The 20,218-nt window shown below is 59.4% G+C and overlaps 1 protein-coding gene across 4 annotated transcripts in view; it reads right to left on the bottom strand.

The window, feature by feature from the left end:
• The window catches only part of DDR1 (discoidin domain receptor tyrosine kinase 1), a 45,536-nt gene that overhangs the window by 21,318 nt on the left and 4,000 nt on the right, over nt 1-20,218 (bottom strand). Inside the window, exon 2 of one of the 4 annotated variants that reach the window (XM_039517305.1) lies at nt 10,894-11,075. The exons of 1 other annotated variant lie outside the window; for it this stretch is intronic. The gene's annotated coding sequence lies outside the window, so the exon portion shown is untranslated. Of the gene's footprint in view, nt 1-8,940; nt 9,217-10,893; nt 11,076-20,218 lie in introns of those variants that run through there. 2 more of the 4 variants (XM_039517304.1, XM_039517307.1) reach the window with 2 other exon arrangements.

Here is a 20,218-nt window from a genome sequence, read left to right as displayed (position 1 = left end):
TGGGGTTCTGGGGTTCAGGCAGGAGGCAGGTGGAGGGAGAAAGAAAGAAAGAAAAAAATGGGGATCAAAGTCTGACTCCAACCCCAGAACCAGATCAGGTACCAGCAACTCCACCCAAACGTACCAATTTCTGTCCTGTTCTAACGTCTGTCTCCCCCACCCCGTTTAGGTACCACCCCGCACCCAGCCCAACGGGGTCACACCGGATTCACTCTGGAGACACCGAGATCAGAAGCCGGCTCTGACTGCGTTGACGGCACTCAGCTCACTCCGGATTCACACCGGGGTCAGAATTTTGCCTGGCATGAATAAATGCTTCTAAGAGCAAATAGTGACAAATACAGACTGACTCTTTGCTAATTACAGTTATAACAACAAGGTGATATTTAGGAATTATCGCCCACTAGCTGATATAGCAACAGCAACGTACTGAACGTTAATCAGCAAAACCAGTCAAAGGAGTTCTTGCTAATAAGGTTAGTTATAATACTTAATAGCTGGTTTCATGAAATGATTATAAGAACCGTGTAGCTGCAACTGCTGATCGCATTCATTGTTGGCCACAGATGAATATGTGGATTGTAACAATAAAATCTCTCTAATTGTTGATGCTGCTGATTGGTGTTGATAACAGGCGAGATGTGGAATTGGAATACCTAGTTCTTAGACAGCACTTCTCACCCGTAGCTCTCGTTCATCTCACAGACTCAGGGATTTATCCTCCCCAAAGCCCTGTGTGGCAGGCAGTGCTCTTTGAGCCAATGTATAGACGGGGAAACTGAGGCACGTAGCGTCTAAGGGCCAGATTCACAACGGAACGTAGGCTCAGTGGGAAGCAGCCTAAATCAGCCAATGGGAGAGACCAACCAGAGGGGTGTGGCCTAAGCCCCGCCCCTCTCCCCGACACAGGTGACAAAGTCTAGTGCCGCTCGGCCGCCTCAGCCGCAAACCCGCGCCTGGGGGCCTCCGCCGGGCGGGGGCGGAGAGTCTCCCGCGTAGCCTTTAGCCTGGTCATTCGCGCACTCAGCTGGGAGACCCGGGTTCGATTCCCCGCTCTGCCTGCCGGGATTTGAACTGGACTCTGCCACCTCTCTAGGGGGTGCCCGAACCACGGGGCACCAGGGTAGTCTGCCCGGCTCCCTCCATCTCTCCTGTGGAAGTGGTGCCACTCTGGATTAAGGAGCGAAAGGATCAGCAGGAGAGCAAGCAGGAGAACGACCATGTCATCCGGCGGCGGGAGCTCTCATATGGGAAAGTCAGGCCCCAGCGCCCCCTGCTCCAACTGCTTCTTCAAAATATTTTCCCCTAGTGGCCAAGTTTTGACAGACTGAGGGAGCCGCACGCCATCCAGGCCTGGAGGGAGTCGATTTTTCTCAGTCAATGTCGGTAAATGTCAATTTCACCATCCGGGCACAGCGAAACCGACAAGAAAAGTTATTCCCGCCGATAACAATCCAAATTCCCAGCTAGGCAAAGGGGGATCAAAGTGACCTCAGATCTGTTAAGGGCTGTTACAGAGGACAGTGATCAATTGCTGTATGCACTGAAGGCAGGACAAGGGTTAATTGGCTTCTTCTGAGGGAGATTTAGGTTCGATATTAGGAAAAACTTTCTAGTTACAAGGGGAGTTAAGCTCTGGGCCAGGTTCCAAGGGAGGCTGTGGAATCCCCGTCATTTTTAACAGCAGGTTGGACAAACACCCGTCAGGGACGGTCCAGGTTTACTGGGTCCTGCCTCAGCGCAGGGGGCTGGACAATGACCTCTCGAGGTCCCTCCCCGCCCGACGTTTCTAGGATTGTATGAAGAATTCTGCGTTAATGTGGCTAAAAAGCCAGCATCAAATCCACCCCCCACATCTCCTGCAACTGTGAACAGCTAAAATCGCTACCAAACTGAGAGGAGGGGGGAAATACTGAACCCCCCAGGAGTGCACACAACTGCGAAAGTGTCAATCAATCCACATTGAGGGGCAGGGGGGGGATGCTTAAAAAGAAACATCGATTTGTCTGTCAAAATGATGAACCAATCGCCCTCTGCCGAGTCTCCCCGGAGCTCGGTGGTTGGAGCCCTCACCTGAGATCCCCTCCTGAAAGCCCGGCTTTTCAGGCCGGGGGGATTGAACTGAGGTTCCCTCCAGCCAGGGGGCGCCCAGGTAGGGCTGCGTTGTGGCCCGATCCGGGAAGCGTGTTGGGAGCTCGCCGGCCGGCTCGGGCCCACAGGCGAGTTCGGCGGGGGAACGTCCGTGTCCCCCCAGGTTGGGGCAGCGCTCTGGGGCTGAGGCGTCCGGATGCCGAAGGGAGGGGGCGCTGCAGGTCGCGGGCGCAGAGCCGGCCACGCCCAGGGAGTATCCACGGCGCCGAGGGAGTGCCAGCGGGGCCTGGTGCTGGGATTTTGGGGGCTAAGGGGGCAGTGAGGTGCCTGTCTCCTCTCGGGACCCGGGCCCACGCTACAGACCTGCTGACTGCGGAGATGTGCAGCTCTTGTTTGCCAACCGCTGGTCGGGTGACAAGAGATAGAGTATTGAGCCCGTCAGCGGATGAGTAATTAATAATGCATAGATCTAGGCACTGGAGTGATTATTAATATATCATTGATCAAATATTAGCCATTAGCATCATAATTACAATGGCTCCCTCTAGTCATTAGAATAATTATTCATGTGATATATTTATTAATATTTATGATTAACAACTAGATAAATATACATTAATTATTGCTCGAATGATTAGCGCAATCCACTAATTATTACTCTGACATACAATTGTTATATATTAATAACTGACTGACTACATACATACATTAATAATGATGACTCAATACATTAATTCCTGTAATGATTAGAGCAATCCATTAATATTTAGTATTCTAATGAATACATTAATTAATGAATACATTCAAGTAATATATAATTACTCTAATGCCTAGCTTATTGCATTAATGATTAATTACCAGTTGAGTCTAATGCCTAGATCAATACATTAATTATCTAGTCATTGGTCATAATTATTAATGATGTATTGATGCAGTCAAATTATTAAGGATTAATCTCGTCATTAATAAGTATTAAGGCATTGCTCTAGTCATTAAGTGGTTAATAACTGTTCGTGTGTAATTAATGAAGTGTTAATCTAGGCATTCCTCACACTAGCTGTGCTTTTGCTCGTCAACCTGCCGTAAACGAGTATGAAATTATCACCAATTCTTCCTAACGTCGCGATCCAGCCCTTAGAGTGAGTATTACCAAGAACGTATTGATCTGGGCTCTGGAGTCGTCATAATGCGGGTTAATTACAGCCAGCTGGGCAGTCGACGAATTCTTAATAATTCATGATCTATTGATCTAAGCGTTTCTCGCCACCTTTTCCCACCTCCCACGTGCTCCCCACGCAGCCGCAACGCCCCCTCCCAGCCGGCCCTCCCCAGGCACCGCTGCAAAGCCTCCCACCTTCCCCCCGGCCTGGATCAGAGCCGTCCAGCCAGCCCCCACCGCCCGGAGCAGCCAGGAGACCGGTGTGCTGCTCCGAAACCTGCCGTAACGGCCCTGGGGCCCCCTCAGATGGGATTCCCGGCCCACGCACGCATCCCCAGAGCACCCGTAACCGCCCCCGACATGCTCAGCCGACCCTGGTGCCCGCGGAGTCGTGCACCGTGGGGGACAGCTCCCGTGTCAGACGGCTGGCGCTTGGCCACGGGCTGCAGATGGGAGGCCGGCCTAGGGTGTGAAACTGGCTTGGGGTGGATCGGGAGAGAGGCGTGCAGGGACGGATACAGAGCGACGCAGACGGGCATGGAGAGAGGAGAGTTCTGGATCGAAATCACAGACCCAACACTAACAAACAAACAGCAAACACACGACCCACCGCCGGCAACCTTAGCCACAACCAAACACAGATGCCACAACGCACACACCGGCGACGATAAATATATTTAACAAGAACACAAACCAACAGCAGCCACTGCCAACCGGATATGGATACACACAATAAACCACAACAGCAACACGTACCTTGGCCTGCTAGCAAGGAGGAGAATATAGCTCCTGTATTGGCAACAGGAGCTACTGGTAAGAGGAACATAGGATACAGAACCGGGTCACTGGGACCAGTCCTGTTATTTCAGCCAGCCCCAGTGTATCATTCCACTCAGACATTTACCAGTCCTCGGCATAAACTTACTGCCGTTTGCTGTTCACATCCGCACAATAAACCCCGACACTCCAGGACGATCAGCAAAGCTGGACATTTTTCATCTAAACTTTTTTCTTTTTGGTGACAAAACCCCCACCCTCATCGCCAGCACAATTTTCGGCTAAACCAAAACGTTTCAAAAAAACGTGTCAATTTCAACAACATTTCATTTTGGTACAACCCGGAACGAAGCGTTTGGCTCCTGCGGAAATGTCCCGGTTTTGACGTTTTCGGAATGGTTTGGCGTTCTCGTTCGGAAACTGCACCTGGACACACAGGGCCTTGTTTCTTCAGAGACACAAATAATGAAAAGTTGTGTACGCTCAAAGGCAGAAAGAAATCTTTCACAGCCCTTGAAATGGACTATTTTGATTGGCCTGAAAATGGCGTTATTTGGGAATTTTGGTTCATGGGAAATTTTAAAGAAATGTGTTTTTGTTTCACTTTAGAACAGGAAAAAAATTCAACATTGTGGAATTTCCCACAAAATGGAAAACGCAGTTCCTGCCCAGATCTACCAAACCTGTGACAAGAAGCGACGACACAAAACTAACAAAATGTGTCACTGTTACAACACTTCCCAACAACACGCACATTGCAACAAACAACAACGCACAACCATATCGCACACACGTGAACCAGGACAAGAACCAACACACAACCACAAGATGAGAAACCAATGCATGAAACACAATGCTAGCCACCAATACAGGTACACACACAATAAATGAGAACACCCAATTACAGTAGCAACGCACACAAATAGTAGCAAGAAACAACTTGGGTAAGAATGGTGTCCCTAGCCTCTGTTCGTCAGAGGATGGAGATGGATGGCAGGAGAGAGATCACTTGATCATTGCCTGTTAGGTTCACTCCCTCTGGGGCACCTGGCATTGGCCACTGTCAGTAGACAGATACTGGGCTGGATGGACCTTTGGTCTGACCCGGTACAGCCGTTCTAATGTTCTTATGTACTTCCAGCAAGACCTAAACAATGATGCAGGTCTGCAGTAGCAACAGCCAACCACAACATGAACATACACAATAGACTACAATGCCCCCTGACAATTAGAACAGCAACACACACACAACTGCAATTGCAATGAATATATTCACAACAGCAATGAGGATCCCAGGTCAGATTTCTGACAGCACTAGGTTCTTGCTGAAATAAAATGGGATTTGGGCCTTTGAAAAGTGAGTTTCAAATCCCCCTCTTTCTTCCTTGGAGAAAAAAAATGAGTTTCAAACCTCCCCATCTTGTTGGGGGACAAAGTGAGTCTCAAGGCCCCTCTCAAATCCCAGCTTTATCTGCCCACAAATCTGCCACCGTTAAACAATTGTGTTAGCTGGGTGCCAAACCCCAGTGTGGGTTTTCATTTGGTTGAAACTTAAATCAATTCCTAATTGTTTTCAGCTAAATCAAAATGAGGCTATTACTTAGATTCGAAAAATCCACCTCTTGCGTTCACCCCAGGCTACCACCCTTGCAGACCATTTCCGCTGGGTCAGTGGATTCACTCCTAAACGGGGCTTTGCTGCAGAAATAATCACGACCTTTCACCCCACAGCTTAACTGACTATACCCGTTGCCATTGCTACTATCAGTGCTTATCTGCATGACGACAGTCAATGGGCTGGGCTCCACCCTGGGCGGCAGGACACCTGGGTTCTGCTCCTGGCTCTGTCACCTCACTGGCCCTCTCTGGCCGGGCTGGCTCCAGACACCAGCCTACCAAGCATGCGCTTGGGGCGGCACCTTGGGACAGGGAGGCGACTGGGGTTTGGTTTGGTTTTTGTTTGGTTCGGCCAGGCAGCGCTGGGGGGGGCGGGGCTTGGGCGGCGGGGCGCTGGGGCGGGGCTTGGGGCGTGGCGCTCGGGGGGCAGGGACTTCGGTGCCGCGGTGCAGTGTTCAGGAGGAGCAGGGGGCTTAGGCGGCACGGCGCTCAGGGGGGCGGGGGCTTGGGCAGCACAACGCTCGGGGGGGTTCGGCGGTGCAGCGCTCGCGGGGGCAGGGCAGCGCTCTTTTTTTTTGCTTGGGGCGGCAAAAATATTAGAGCCGGCCCTGCTCTCTGGGCCTCAGTTTCCAGCCCAACCCCTTGTCTGGCTTGTGTGTAAGATCTTTGGGCAGGGCCTGTCTCTCCCTGTGTGTCTGTGCAGCACCCGGCACAACGGGGCCTGATCTCAGCTGGGGCAGGGCCTGTCTCTCCCTGTGTGTCTGTGCAGCGCCCGGCACAACGGGGCCCTGATCTCAGCTGGGGCAGGGACTGTCTCTCCCTGTGTGTCTGTGCAGCGCCCGGCACAACGGGGCCCTGATCTCAGCTGGGGCAGGGCCTGTCTCTCCCTGTGTGTCTGTGCAGCGCCCGGCACAACGGGGCCCTGATCTCAGCTGGGGCAGGGACTGTCTCTCCCTGTGTGTCTGTGCAGCGCCCGGCACGATGGGGCCCTGATCGCAGCTGGGGCAGGGCCTGTCTCTCCCTGTGTGTCTGTGCAGCACCCAGCACAACGGGGCCCTGATCTCAGCTGGGGCAGGGCCTGTCTCTCCCTGTGGGTCTGTGCAGCACCCGGCACCCTGGGGCCCTGATCTCAGCTGGGGCAGGGCCTGTCTCTCGCTGTGTGTCTGTGCAGCGCCCAGCACAACGGGGCCCTGATCTCAGCTGGGGCAGGGACTGTCTCTCCCTGTGTGTCTGTGCAGCACCCGGCACAACGGGGCCCTGATCTCAGCTGGGGCAGGGCCTGTCTCTCCCTGTGTGTCTGTGCAGCACCCGGCACGACGGGGCCCTGATCTCAGCTGGGGCAGGGACTGTCTCTCCCTGTGTCTGTGCAGCGCCCGGCACAACGGGGCCCTGATCTCAGCTGCAGCTTATACACAAATAAATACATAAATTATCGTAATAAATACTTAGATACACGAGTGTAATAGGAAGAGTCGATTCTATTGTCTCGTCTCACCTGTGATGCCATAACCAGGTGCTGCTGCATTCGCTGTTAATATTCCCTTTTCTTCCTACTTTCTTTTGTTCACTGTTAGCAGCAGCAGCGGCTCTAGTTATTACTGTCTCTATTCAGTCAGTAGCAACGCTGTTCATTCCCATTTGCCGTCACCACTGGCAGGGCTGGTTCTCGGGCCTGTTCCTTTGGACTCAGGGCCCACGGGTGCTGGATTTTCTCCCCCCACCTTCCTAGCAAGGGGATAAGGGTCCTTGTTCACGCTGTTGTCATTGCTAAAAGAACCGGCGTCCCTGTGGCACCTCCCAGACTAACAACCGTATCCGAGCACCAGCTTCCCTGGGCTCCAGCCCACTTCATCGGATGCAGGCGGAGGAACACGCCGCAGGACGCTACACACCCACACAGAGACCCTGGCACAACGGGTGTCACCCTGCACCCTGCAAGGGGGTAGTTACCCCCCCCCCCCCGCTGGCCCCGCAGCAGCTGGCTGGGAGCGGCTGAGTGGGACGCAGCGGCTGGCGAGCAGGGACCCGCCTGGAAGTGGCTGGTTAAAAATGGCTCAGGTCTGAGGCGCTACCTGGCGTCTCCCCCGCACGCCACTGTCGGAGCCGTCTGGGAACTTCACAGCCCGGGCGGAACCTGAAATAGCAACAGGCGGACGCTGAGCTCAGTTTGCTCCGGGGTCACTGAGATCAGAATCCAGCCTGGACTCAGGAACTGCAGAGGAGTCACTCCAGATTTACACCGGGGTCACTGGAGATCAGAATCCAGCCTGGACCCCATTGCAGCGGAGTCACTCCGGATTTACACCGGGGTCACTGAGATCAGAATCCAGCCTGGACTCGGGACCTGCAGGGGAGTCACTCCAGATTTACACCGGGGTCACTGGAGATCAGAATCCAGCCTGGACCCCATTGCAGCGGAGTCACTCCGGATTTACACCGGGGTCACTGAGATCAGAATCCAGCCTGGACTCGGGACCTGCAGGGGAGTCACTCCAGATTTACACCGGGTCACTGGAGATCAGAATCCAGCCTGGACCCCATTGCAGCGGAGTCACTCCGGATTTACACCGGGGTCACTGAGATCAGAATCCAGCCTGGACTCGGGACCTGCAGGGGAGTCACTCCAGATTTACACCGGGGTCACTGGAGATCAGAATCCAGCCTGGACCCCATTGCAGCGGAGTCACTCCGGATTTACACCGGGGTCACTGAGATCAGAATCCAGCCTGGACTCGGGACCTGCAGGGGAGTCACTCCAGATTTACACCGGGATCACTGAGATCAGAATCCAGCCTGGACTCGGGACCTGCAGGGGAGTCACTCCAGATTTACACCAGGGTCACTGAGATCAGAATCCAGCCTGGACTCGGGACCTGCAGGGGAGTCACTCCAGATTTACACCGGGGTCACTGAGAGCAGAATCCAGCCTGGACTCCGGGAACTGCAGTGGAGTCACTCCGGATTTACACCGGGGTCACTGAGATCAGAATCCAGCCTGGACTCGGGACCTACAGGGGAGTCACTCCAGATTTACACCGGGGTCACTGAGATCAGAATCCAGCCTGGAGTCGGGACCTGCAGGGGAGTCACTCCGGATTTACACCAGGGTCACTGAGAGCAGAATCCAGCCTGGAGTCGGGACCTGCAGCGGGGTCACTCCGGATTTACACCGGGATCACCGAGATCAGAAGCCAGCGGAGTTCCACCCCCCGTCAGAGATCCGGAAGTGTTGGGGAGCCGCCAGATCCCCCCGGATTCCTGCCCTCCCGAATCAAGGTCAAGCCCAACCACGGTACCTCTCCCGGCCGCGCCGATCTTCCGCCTGGCGGGCGCCGAACACCATGAAATCCCCTGGAAACCAGGAAGGGGAAAATCCCTCGGCAGGGAAGGGAAAGATCCGGGTTTTACTCCGCGGTGTAAATCCAGCTTTGCGGGGGAGCCGGCTCCGGAGCGAACCCCCCAGATCCACCCGGCGGCTCCGAACAATCCCGGCGCCCGGCTCTGCCCAGAGTCCTGCGGCTCCGGAGTCTCCCCAGCTGCTCCCCTGAGCTCATCGGGCGTTTATGCAAATCCGCAGCCTGGTGCCTGCTGCAGGGGCCGCGATTCGCTGGCAGAGGCTGGGCAGAAAGCCCAGAAATCCCCCCCCCTTCCCACACACCCCGCCTCCCTCTGCTCTGGAATTAACACCCCCCCCCCCCCGCCCAGCTGCTGGCTGCTGGCTTCCCACGGGAGGGCCCCTTGGAGGGGGTGGCTGTGTCTAGTAGCCCCGGGCCGAAAGGAGGCAGCTCTCCGGGGGGAGGGGGGTCCCTGGATTGCCACCGAGCACAGAAAGGAAGGGAGGGGGGGATCCCAGCTCCGTGGTCTGAGAGCTGTTTGCAAAATCCCCACCTGCTGGCTTGGGAAAAGGAGCCTCTCTCTCTCTGCTCACCTGCCCAGGGCTAGGATCAAGGGAGTTTCAATTCCCCCCACTCCAATGCCAGGATAAAGAGTGTTTCAATTCCTCCCACCCCCTTGCTAGGATCAAGTGAGTGGGTCCCCCCCACTGCACCCCAACCCCCACTTCATGCTGGGATCAAGTGAGTTTCAATTCCCCCCTCCAATTCCAGGATCAAATTAGTTTCAATTCCCTCCTCCCCCTGCCCCATGCCAGGATAAAGTGAGTTTCAATTCCCCCCCAACATGTTACCCTCAGGCACATTTCAATTCCCCCCAGCCTAGGGTGACCAGATGTCCCGATTTTATAGGGACAGTCCCGATATTTGGTGCTTTTTCTTATATAGGCTCCTATTACCCCCCACCCTCTGTCCCGCTTTGTCACACCTGCTGTCTGGTCACCCTACCTCAGCCCCACCTCACGCTAGGATCAAGTGATTTTCAAATTCTCCCCTACCCCTGACCTCCCATTCCTGGGATAAAGGGAATTTCAATTCTTACCTTCCTGTTGTGGAAAAGGAGTGAGTTTTAACCCCAACTCTCTTTTGTGTACACACACACACTCTCTCTCTCTCTCTCTCATCCCTTTCAAATCCCTCCCACTTGTTGTCTGAATGATTGTGGTTTTTGTGGGGAAATTCGGAGTTTCAGTTCTTTCCTCCTGCTGGGAACAAGGTCAGTTATAAATCTCCTCTCCCACTGGGAAAAAATGAGTTTTGAGTCCATCCTCTGGGGGACAAAATGTGAATTTCAAATCTTCCCTTTTGATGGGACAAGTGAGGAAAAACCTCCTCGCTTGCTGGAAAAAGCGTTTCACGCCCTCCTTCTGCCTGGGGGGAAATGTGAGTTTCGAGTCGCCCCTGTGCACTAGCACTGGCCTCGGTTCTGCCCCAGCCCAAATTCTTGCCACCGCTGGGAAAAGAGCCCCCCTCTTTTGCAGCCTTGTTGTGTCACCAAGTCAAAAGACTGGAATTCAGTAGTGCCAGGTCATATCCCCAGCTCTGGGAAGGGAGTGGGGTCGGGGGGCTGGAAGCTAGGACACCTGGGTTCTAGTCCCTGTGCTGGGAACTTTTATATGAAAACTCACATTTTCCCTTCAGCCAAAAGGAGGATATGAGACTCATTTCCCCCAAAGCAAGACAGAAGGGTTGAAAGTCTTTAGTCCTCACAAGAGGTGTGATTTAAAACTCACTTTCTCCTAACAAGATGGGGGATTTGGAACTCACACGTTCACCAGAAGGAAGGGGGGGGACTTGAAACTCACATTTCCTATCACAAGTCATTTCCCCAGCCAACAGCTGGGAGAGGGAACTCACATTTTCCCAGTAACTAGACATGGCTTCGAAACTCATTTATTCCCAGCAAGAGGCAACGGCCGGAGTCAATGTTTGTGAGAGCTGAGCTGAAGGTGTGAATCATGCAGGAGTCAATCTTCGGATATCCTGGCTCCTGCTGGCCCTTCAGTTTGGCTTCGATCCACCCTCCAGGCCTTACGTGGCTTTGGGGACAGGAAAATAGCAAGAGTGAAAGTTGGGATTAGAAAGCACAAGAGCAGAGGAGGATTTTCCCTACAGCCATGGGGGCCTGTCCCCTGTAGGGGGCACCAACTCGGACCCAAACTGCCTGGCTCAAGGGGACAGGGAATGGGGCAGGGGCCTGTCCCCTCTAGGGGGCACCGGCTCCCATCCGGCCCCAGGGCAGGGACTGGCTGGCTCAAGGGCGCGGGGAATGGGGCAGGGGCCTGTCCCCTCTAGGGGGCGCCGGCTCCCACCCGGCCCCAGGGCAGGGACTGGCTGGCTCAGGGGGCAGGGAATGGGGCAGGGGCCTGTCCCCTCCATCCGGCCCCAGGGCAGGGACTGGCTGGCTCGGGGCAGGGAATGGGGCAGGGCCTGTCCCCTAGGGGCACTGCTCCCTCCCGGCCCCTGGGCAGGGACTGGCTGGCTCAGGGGGCAGGGAATGGGGCAGGGGCCTGTCCCCTCTAGGGGGCGCCGGCTCCCACCCGCCCCAGGGCAGGGACTGGCTGGCTCGGGGGCAGGGAATGGGGCAGGGGCCTGTCCCCTCTAGGGGGCGCCGGCTCCCACCCGCCCCAGGGCAGGGACTGGCTGGCTCAAGGGGGCAGGGAATGGGGCAGGGGCCTGTCCCCTCTAGGGGGCGCCAGCTCCCATCTGGCCCCAGGGCGGGGACTGGCTGGCTCAAGGGGGGCAGGGACTGGGGCAGGCGCCAGGCTCCACGCGGGGGGGCCGGCTCCCACCCGGCCCCAGGGCAGGGACTGGCTGGCTCAAGGGGGCAGGGAATGGGACAGGGGCCTGTCCCCTCTAGGGGGTGCTGGCTCCCATCCGGCCCCAGGGCAGGGACTGGCTGGCTCGGGGGCAGGGAATGGGGCAGGGGCCTGTCCCCTCTAGGGGGCGCCGGCTCCCACCCGCCCCAGGGCGGGGACTGGCTGGCTCGGGGGAAGGGAATGGGGCAGGGGCCTGTCCCCTCTAGGGGGCGCCGGCCCCGATCCGGCCCCAGGCGGGGGAGGCGGCAGGTCTGAAGACACAGATTCCTTCCCAGTCCCCAGCCAGGCGCCGGGGCCGAGCTGGGAGCTCCAGCGGGTTGGAGGCGCCTTTCCCAGCAGGCGGCTCTGCCGAGGCAGGTCCGGGCCCTGGCGCTGGGGTGACTCAGAGCAGGACGAGGCCGGGGGTGGGCAGTGGGAAAGGGAGATTTTGGGGCCCATGTCGCCCCCCCCCCCCCCCCGGTCCTGTGAGGTGGGAAATCTTGGCCCCGGCTTGCGGAGACCTGGGGAAAACCGGGGCTGGGCCGTGCTACGCCAGGCAGGGTGGGGTGGGGAGGGCCGGGGGGAGGCAGGAGCGAAGAAGAGGGGGAGGGGGGGCGAGGGCTGGGGGAAGAAAGAGACAAACAGCGGGAGGGAGGCGCTGAGACTTGTGCCAGCGCCCGCGGTCCGAGCTGCCAGGAGACGCTGCCCCACGTGCGGCAGATTCCCCTGCCCGGCCCTGTCTGGGCACGTTGGCGCTGGGCACTCGGCAGAGACGCCTGTTCCCCTCCCGCGTCCTCCCTGGGAGCGCTCCTGCCAAGGGGGTGGGGGTGGGGGCGTTCCTAGGGAAGGAGAGGAAAGTGGGGGGAGGCAGGGTTAAAGGGGGGGTTGGTTGATAAAGAGCACCCCCCCCCGAGCCCAGACAGGGAAACAATAAATAGAAATAGAACCCAGGAGTCCTGACATGCAGCCCCCAGCCCCTCGTCACTCTAACCACCAGACCCCACTCCCTGCCCAGATCTGGGGAGAGAACCCAGGAGTCCTGGCTCCCAGCCCCCCCTGCTCTAACCACTAGACCCCACTCCCCTCCCAGAACTTGGGAGAGGACCCAGGAGTCCTGGCTCCCAGCCCTGCCCCCATCAGCTCTCCATAGGACACCTGCCAGCCCAGCCAGCCCCCTCCGGGCCCTCGTGGCCGGCAGCCGCAGCAGGGAGACCCTGGGCTGGACAGGCCTGGGCAAGCGAGTGCCCCTTGGCCCCTGGGACGGGGCTCGATTCCAGCGTCTGAGCATCCCAGCCAGGGCCTTAGTGACCAGAGGGGCGCAGGCTTCGGAGCTTGTGCTCATGGCAACCAGAGGGGGGCAGGCCCCCCATAAGCCACCTTCCATCCCCCTCTACTGCAGCCCCTCACCTGCTTCTGCTCTGTGTGCCCCCTTCTGCCCCCCCAGCCAGGGCAACATCCAGCCCCCTCCCAGGCCAGCACCCCTGCGCCAGGCGCTGTACACCCCCGACACCAACCTCAGAGAGCAGAGGGTTAATCTGGAGGCTCCAGCAGCGCTGGGGGGGGCTGGGTTTGCAAGGGGGGGGATTAGCCACTGAGCCGTGATGCCGTGAAAAGCGGGTTTCCCAGAATCCCAGACACGGGGGCTTTGTGCTGAGATTTCAATGGGCTCAAAAGAACAAGGGGCATGAATAGCCCAGCAGGCCGTGGTCTGCTGCAGCCGCAGAACGGGGGCGGGGCTGGGCAGGCAGGGGGCTGCGGGTTGGGAGTGAGGGGCACCAGCAGGGCTGGGGGGGGGCAGGGCTGGGCTGGCAGGGGCTGCCGGTCGGGAGTGAGGGGCACCGGCAGGGCTGGGGCGGGGGGCGGGCGGGGCTGGCAGGGGCGGCGGGTCGGGAGGGTGGGGCACCGGCAGGGCTGGGGGGAGCCCAGGGCCGGGCTGGCAGGGGCTGCGGGTGGGGAGTGAGGGGCACCGGCAGGGCTGGGGGCAGGGCTGGGCTGGCAGGGGCTGCAAGTTGGGAGTGAGGGGCACCGGCAGGGCTGGGGGGCAGGGCTGGGCTGGCAGGGGCTGCGGGTCGGGAGTGAGGGGCACCGGCAGGGCTGGGGGGCAGGGCTGGGCTGGCAGGGGCTGCGGGTCGGGAGTGAGGGGCACCGGCAGGGCTGGGCTGGCAGGGGCTGCGGGTCGGGAGTGAGGGGCACTGGCAGGGCTGGGGGGGGCAGGGCTGGGCTGGCAGGGGCTGCGGGTTGGGAGTGAGGGGCACCGGCAGAGCTGCGGGGGCAGAGCTGGGCTGGCAGAGGCTGCGGGTCGGGAGTGAGGGGCACCAGCAGAGGCACCGACATTCCCCCTTATCTCTGGCCAGCTCCCAGGCTGCCTCCCCCAGCTGCCCGGAGCCGAGTCGGGTGCGAGATCAGCGCTGGTGCCAGTTTGCAGGAGGCAGCAAGATCATCCCCCAGCCAGGGATGAGAGAGGTTCCTCCCCCACCCACCCGTCCCTGCCGCAGCCATTGGAGCCGGCGCCCCCTAGCGGCGAAGGTCCCGGCACTGGCACTCAGCAGGTTAATAGGAATTCGGCCCCAGCTGAGCTGTTTGCTCAGGCCCTGTCCCGGCTCCGCCCTGGGCACCTTTGCCAATAAAGCCAGGGAAGGTGCCGGGTTCGGTGGCAGGCGTGCGGGGGCCCATCCCCAGCAGGTGCGATCTCCTGGCTGCCGGGCTGGAGGAGTGGGGCAGGGAGCAGTGTGGTGCGAGTGCGAGGGGACAGCGGGGTCTGTTTCCAGGCTCCCCCCACCCCGCCACCGCTAGCAATAGCAGTGAGTCTGGTGTGGGGATTTTAACACACATCCCTGCCCCACTGGAGGGGAGGACTTGGGCAGGGGCAGAATACAGCCTGTGCTAACAAAGGTGTGGGCGGGATTTAACACTCACATGGTCCCTGTGGGAGGATTTGAAACACTCTTTTGTCCCCCAGAAGAGAGGTGGGGGGCTCTGTAACACTCATTTAGTTCTTCCCAGAGGAGGAGTATTTGAAACTGACCTTTAACCCAGGAAGGTGGATTTGAAACTCACTTTATCCTAGCATGAAGGCAGGACTAGAAACTCACTTCTCTCTCTAGCAAGAAGAGGGAGAAGGGTATTTGAAACCGATTTTTAACCCAGCAAGAAAGGGGATTTGAAATGCATTTTACCCTGATATGAAGGGGCGGTGGGGAGCAGAGAGCTAAAACCCTGCAAGAATTTTTAAATAAAGGATGCAAGGGGGAGATTTTGACCCAGATTTTGGGGAGGGAGGCTCATACCCCCACATCCCTCCAGGGCAGGGTGGGGGTGGGGAAGCACCTTTCAACCCAGGGCTTTGAAACTCATTTTTCCCAGCCAGAAGGGGAGACCTTGAAGCAGAAAAGGAGCGAGAGGTACAGCTGCAGCCAGACACCGCCCCGAATCCCCGCGGCCGAGCACAGCGCTGATCTCTCTCTCCCCACACACGCGCCCACAGATCCGCACCGTCCCCAGACAGCGGGAGCGGCCCGAGCTCATTAGTTCTCGCTCCACATCTGCGCCCATCTCCACGGGGACACATGCGGCCCGTGATGGGGGGGCAGATAATGAGCTACCCAGGCACCCCACAGCTCCATCAGCCCCCCTCACCCCTGCCCCCCAGCCCCGGCCTGTCCCCTCGCAGCCCTGCTGGTGCCCGGCGCTGCCAGCCCTGGGCACGGGGCAGGGCCCAGCCCGGGCAGGGCGCGGGGGAGAGGCGGCAGCCGGGGGCCCTGCCTGACAAGTGGGTTTTTATCAGCAGAGATTCCTGGCGGCTGGAGACGGACTGTTAAATATAGACACAGGCTGGGGGGAGGGGGAGGCGATAGGGGGATAGACAGAGACACAGACAGATGCCTGCACAGACACACACACACACACACACAGACTCGCACCCCGCTGAGATCATTTCTTCCCAACCCCCATCTCAGTCACTTTCTCCTTCTCTGTTTTCCTTCCCAAGTTTCTGGTTTGTCCGGTTTTTCTGCTCACGCTGAGTCAGACACACACACCCCACGCACACACCGCAACACAAGGAGATACGCTCAATGCACCACTCAACACAAAGGAAACAATCACACACAGGCGCACAAGCCAACCCACACAGACACACGCCACGGGCCACAGCGATGCAGCAGGAAACGCACACCCGCTGCCAAAGATGCGCAATGCAACGCATGGTGCGACACACGGGTACCCTGCAACACAGAGGCACAAGGACCCACAAGGCAACAACCACATACACGGGAACACAAAGACAGGCAGGGACACACACACACCCCTTGCTCCCTTGAGCCACAGCTCCAGCTGGGGCAGGCAGCTACAGGCCGCACACCCACACAACACACACGTTCAAGGCCACCAAATTCCCAGGCACCGTTCCAGACCAGGGCACCTAGAACCTGTTCTAGAACCCAGGATGGGCAGGTTCCAGATTCCTAGTGGATCCAGTCCAGGTTTTCCCTCCCACCGAGCTTCAGCGAGAGACCTGTTAGGGTCCGGCAGGTGGGGGATTAAAGGAAACCCCGGCACCGGATCGCCCCATCCCTGGAATGGACTCACCTCTCCCCCACCCCCGCTCTCCTGGCGGGGGGCTGTTCACAGAAGCTCCCCGCCCCCCCCCCCTGCGGGGTCTGCAGCCCCCATTAGCAAGGACTCGTTCATCCATTATTCACCAGCCGGGCTGTGAAATGAGCCCCCCACGGGAAGTGGGGGAGCTGGTGAATTATTCAGAAGCCCCAGGAAAGCAGCTGCCAGCGATCGATGAACCGGCCTGGGGCGGGGAAGGGGCCTGGGACACAGATGCAGCCCCGCGCCATTCCCTCCCAGTGGGGAAACTGAGGCACAGAGCCACGCCATCCACTTTCTCCCAGGGCTAGGACCCAGGACTCCTGGCTTCCTTCCCCCCACCCCACTCCCCACCCAGAGCTGGGGATAGAACCCAGGAGTCCTGGCTCCGCTAACCCCTATCGCTCGCTCCCAGCGCTGGGGCGGGAACCCAGGAGTCCTGGGGGACCTTGCTGAGCTGTGGAATTTGGCCACAGAAGGCGGCGGCTCAGAGATCCAGGCCACGCTGACGCCTGTGAAATATTTTGCCCCATGTGTGAAATTTCTCACCCTCGCCCTGTGATATTAGCAGGGCAGTGCAAAGGGGTCTGGATCCGCCTGGGGGGCTCTGATCTCCCCCCCCCCACACACACACAGACACTGAACTGCATGATGGGTAATCAATGTAAGGCAACCACATTACCCCTGGGTACCCCAGCTCGGGGAGGGGAGGGGAGGGAGGCTTGGAGCCAGGACTCTTGGGTTCTGTTCACGGTTCTGGGAGGGGAGTGGGGGCTGGTGGTTAGAGCAGGAGGAGCTGGGAGCCAGGACTCCTGGGTTCTGTCCACGGTTCTGGGAGGGGAGTGGGTGCTAGTGGTTAGAGCAGGGGGAGAGGCTGGGAGCCAGGACTCCTGGGTTCTTTTCCCAGCTCTGCCCCTGGTGCTCAGGCAGCCCCGGAGGGTTAACAGAGAGAGGAGCCGAATGGGAACCTAAGCGAACGGGGTGGGATCGATGGCGCTGCCAATAACGCCCGTTCTGCATCAGCAGATCCCCGGAGCAGGTGATGAGCCGCTGCGCCCCCCCCCCCCCAGAACCCCTCCCCCGACCCCTGCACCCGCCCAGCCACAGAGACAGTCACTTTCCCCTCTTCACTTCTTGGCAGAGCAGCAGCCAAGGGGTTAACCCCGCCTCCAGCCCTAAAGGCCAGGGGGGCAGCTGGCTCCATCCTGCCCCCTTGAGCCAGGAGGGGTGAGAAGCAAGTTAGATCCCACTTGCCTCCCAGAGCCAGAACCCAGGAGTCCTGGCTCCCAGCCCTGCTCCCCCGCTCTAACCACTAGACCCCACTCCCCTCCCAGAGCCAGGAGTCCTGGCTCCCCGCCCCACCCCCCCGCTCTAACCACTAGACCCCACTCCCCTCCCAGAGCCAGAGCCCAGGAGTCCTGGCTCCCAGCCCTGCCCCCAGCCTCAGCGCAGGGGGCCGGGAATGGATGAGCGGTGACCTAATGGCTCGTTTGCAGCAGTGACCTTTGCATCCTCCGGTGCAAACAAGAGCGTAGGCTAAAAATACCTGGGGGCAGCAGTGTAATGCAGTCACCCCGGCTCTGAATGCCCCTCACTCCCGACCTGCAGCACCCTGCCCCCCCCAGCTCTGCCAGTGCCCCTCACTCCCGACCCACAGCCCCTGCCTCCCCAGTTCTGCCGGTGCCCCTCACTCCCGACCCGCAGCCCCTGCCAGCCCAGCCCTGGGCTCCGAATGATTATCCGTGTTTTCTCCTCCCTTCCACAAATAAAAGTGACTAAATCAGCTTTGCTTCCAGCCGCTATTGATCCCTGCAGAGAGGAAGCCATCGATTTCCGAGCACATCAGAACCGCAGGGAGACCTGGGTCCTGCCTGGTTCTCCGTCCCGCCTTGCGCTGCCCTCCCGGACACCTGGGTCCCATTCCCCATCCCAGTCTCTCCGGCGGGGGACAGGGATCCTTCCCCCAAACAATGCGCTGGTCCCATCAACCGGCCAAGAGCCCCGGGTGGGAATCAGAGAGACCCGCAGGCTCCAGGGCTCCCCAGGCCAACGGGGGTGCGGCTACCGGCCGGGGTCACCGCGGCTACCGGCCAAGGGAACCGAGACCCAGCACAGGGCCAAGGCCAGGGGGAGATTTTTATCCAGAGGAAAGGCCCCATGTCGCATCCTCTGTGCCCCCCTGAGCCAGCCAGTCCCTGCCCCATTCCCTGCCCCCCTGAGCCAGCCAGTCCCTGCCCAATTCCCCACCCCCCTGAGCCAGCCAGTCCCTGCCCTGGGGCCAGATGGGAGCCGGCGCCCCCCAGAGGGGCCAGGCCCCTGCCCCATTCCCCACCCCCCGAGCCAGCCAGTCTCCCCCTTCACCCCCCACCTTCCGGGGCGTAGCTGTTGCTCCAGCTGCTCCCTGTTGTCTCTCAGGAACAGCTGTAGAAGGATCAAGGTGAGGGGGGGCGCAGGGAGCAGCTGGGGGGTGATGGAAACAGCTGAGGTGGGGGTGGGGGAAAAGCCCTTTCCTCTGATCTGGCCAAACCCAGCCCACAAACGCAGCGTGGGAAAAGAACCCAGGAGTCCTGGCTTCCCCGCTCCCCTCCCCGCCCCGTGCCCCTGCCCAGCACAGCGCCACCTAGCGCCGCCCTGGGGTCAGCACCACCCCCCACACCCCCATCCATTCCGCACTGACATTGATGGGTTCTTAAAAGCCCGTTTGTTTCCCGGCCCAGGCGTGACTGTCACGGGCAGGCGGCTCCCTGCGGGGAGATCAGCGGAGGCTGAAGCTGCCGGGTCAGCCATTAGCCAGGGTCCCCTGGGCCCCCTAAGGGGAACGGGCTGCCTAGAAACACCAGGTGCCTGAGCCAGAGCTGGGGAGAACCCAGGAGTCCTGGCTCCCAGCCCCCGCTCTAACCACTAGGCCCCACTCCCCTCCCAGAGCTGGGGAGAACCCAGGAGTCCTGGCTCCAAGCCCCCCCTGCTCTAACCACCAGCCCCCACTCCCCTCCCAGAACTGGGGAGCGAACCCAGGAGTCCTGGCTCCCAGCCCCCGCTCTAACCACAAGACCCCACTCCCCACCCAGAACTGGGGAGCGAACCCAGGAGTCATGGCTCCTGCCCCTCCTCCCAGAGCTGGGGAGAGAACCCAGGAGTCCTGGCTCCTGCCCCCCTCGCTCTAACCACTAGGCCCCACGCCCCTTCCAGAGCTGGGGAGAGAACCCAGGAGTCCTGGTCCAACCCCAGGCTCCAGAGAGACCAGCTGAGTCAGGGAACGGGACAGTTCCTGGGGGTCCCCTCCCCCTTGCAGGCCCCATGGGCTCATTGGCTGACGAGCTCATTATGTCTCTGGTTCCCAGCCAGGGCTCTGGGCTCCCCCCCCCCCCCGTGCCAGGGCAGGGAGCCTTTAAGAGCCGGCTCCGCGCCCACTCACCCGGCAGGATAATTTGTGCCTCTCAGGAATTCCTGCCCCATGACGAGGCCCCGCTCCCCGTGGGATTATGGAGCCAAGGATCTAGGGAGGGGAGTGGGGGCTAGTGATTAGAGCAGGGGGTTGAGCCAGGACTCCTGGGTTCTCTGCCAGCTCTGGGAGGGGAGTGGGGGCTGGTGGTTAGAGCAGGGGGGCTGGGAGCCAGGACTCCTGGGTTCTCCCCAGCTCTGGGAGGGGAGGGGGGCAGTGGGGTCTCGCGGGGCAGAGCAGGTGGCCCGTTCCCCTTCAGTGACGATTTGTGCCCACCGTGGCCTTGTGCCCAAAGGACCAGCCGGGCGCCGGGGTCCCAGCCCCAGGCCGGGGCTGGCTCATGGCCTGG

The sequence above is a fragment of the Mauremys reevesii genome, unplaced genomic scaffold, assembly GCF_016161935.1.
Source record: "Mauremys reevesii isolate NIE-2019 unplaced genomic scaffold, ASM1616193v1 Contig1, whole genome shotgun sequence".
Lineage (NCBI taxonomy): Eukaryota > Metazoa > Chordata > Testudines > Geoemydidae > Mauremys > Mauremys reevesii.
Note: the sequence above shows the minus strand (reverse complement) of the source record. Positions and strands in the feature narration are given on the sequence as shown.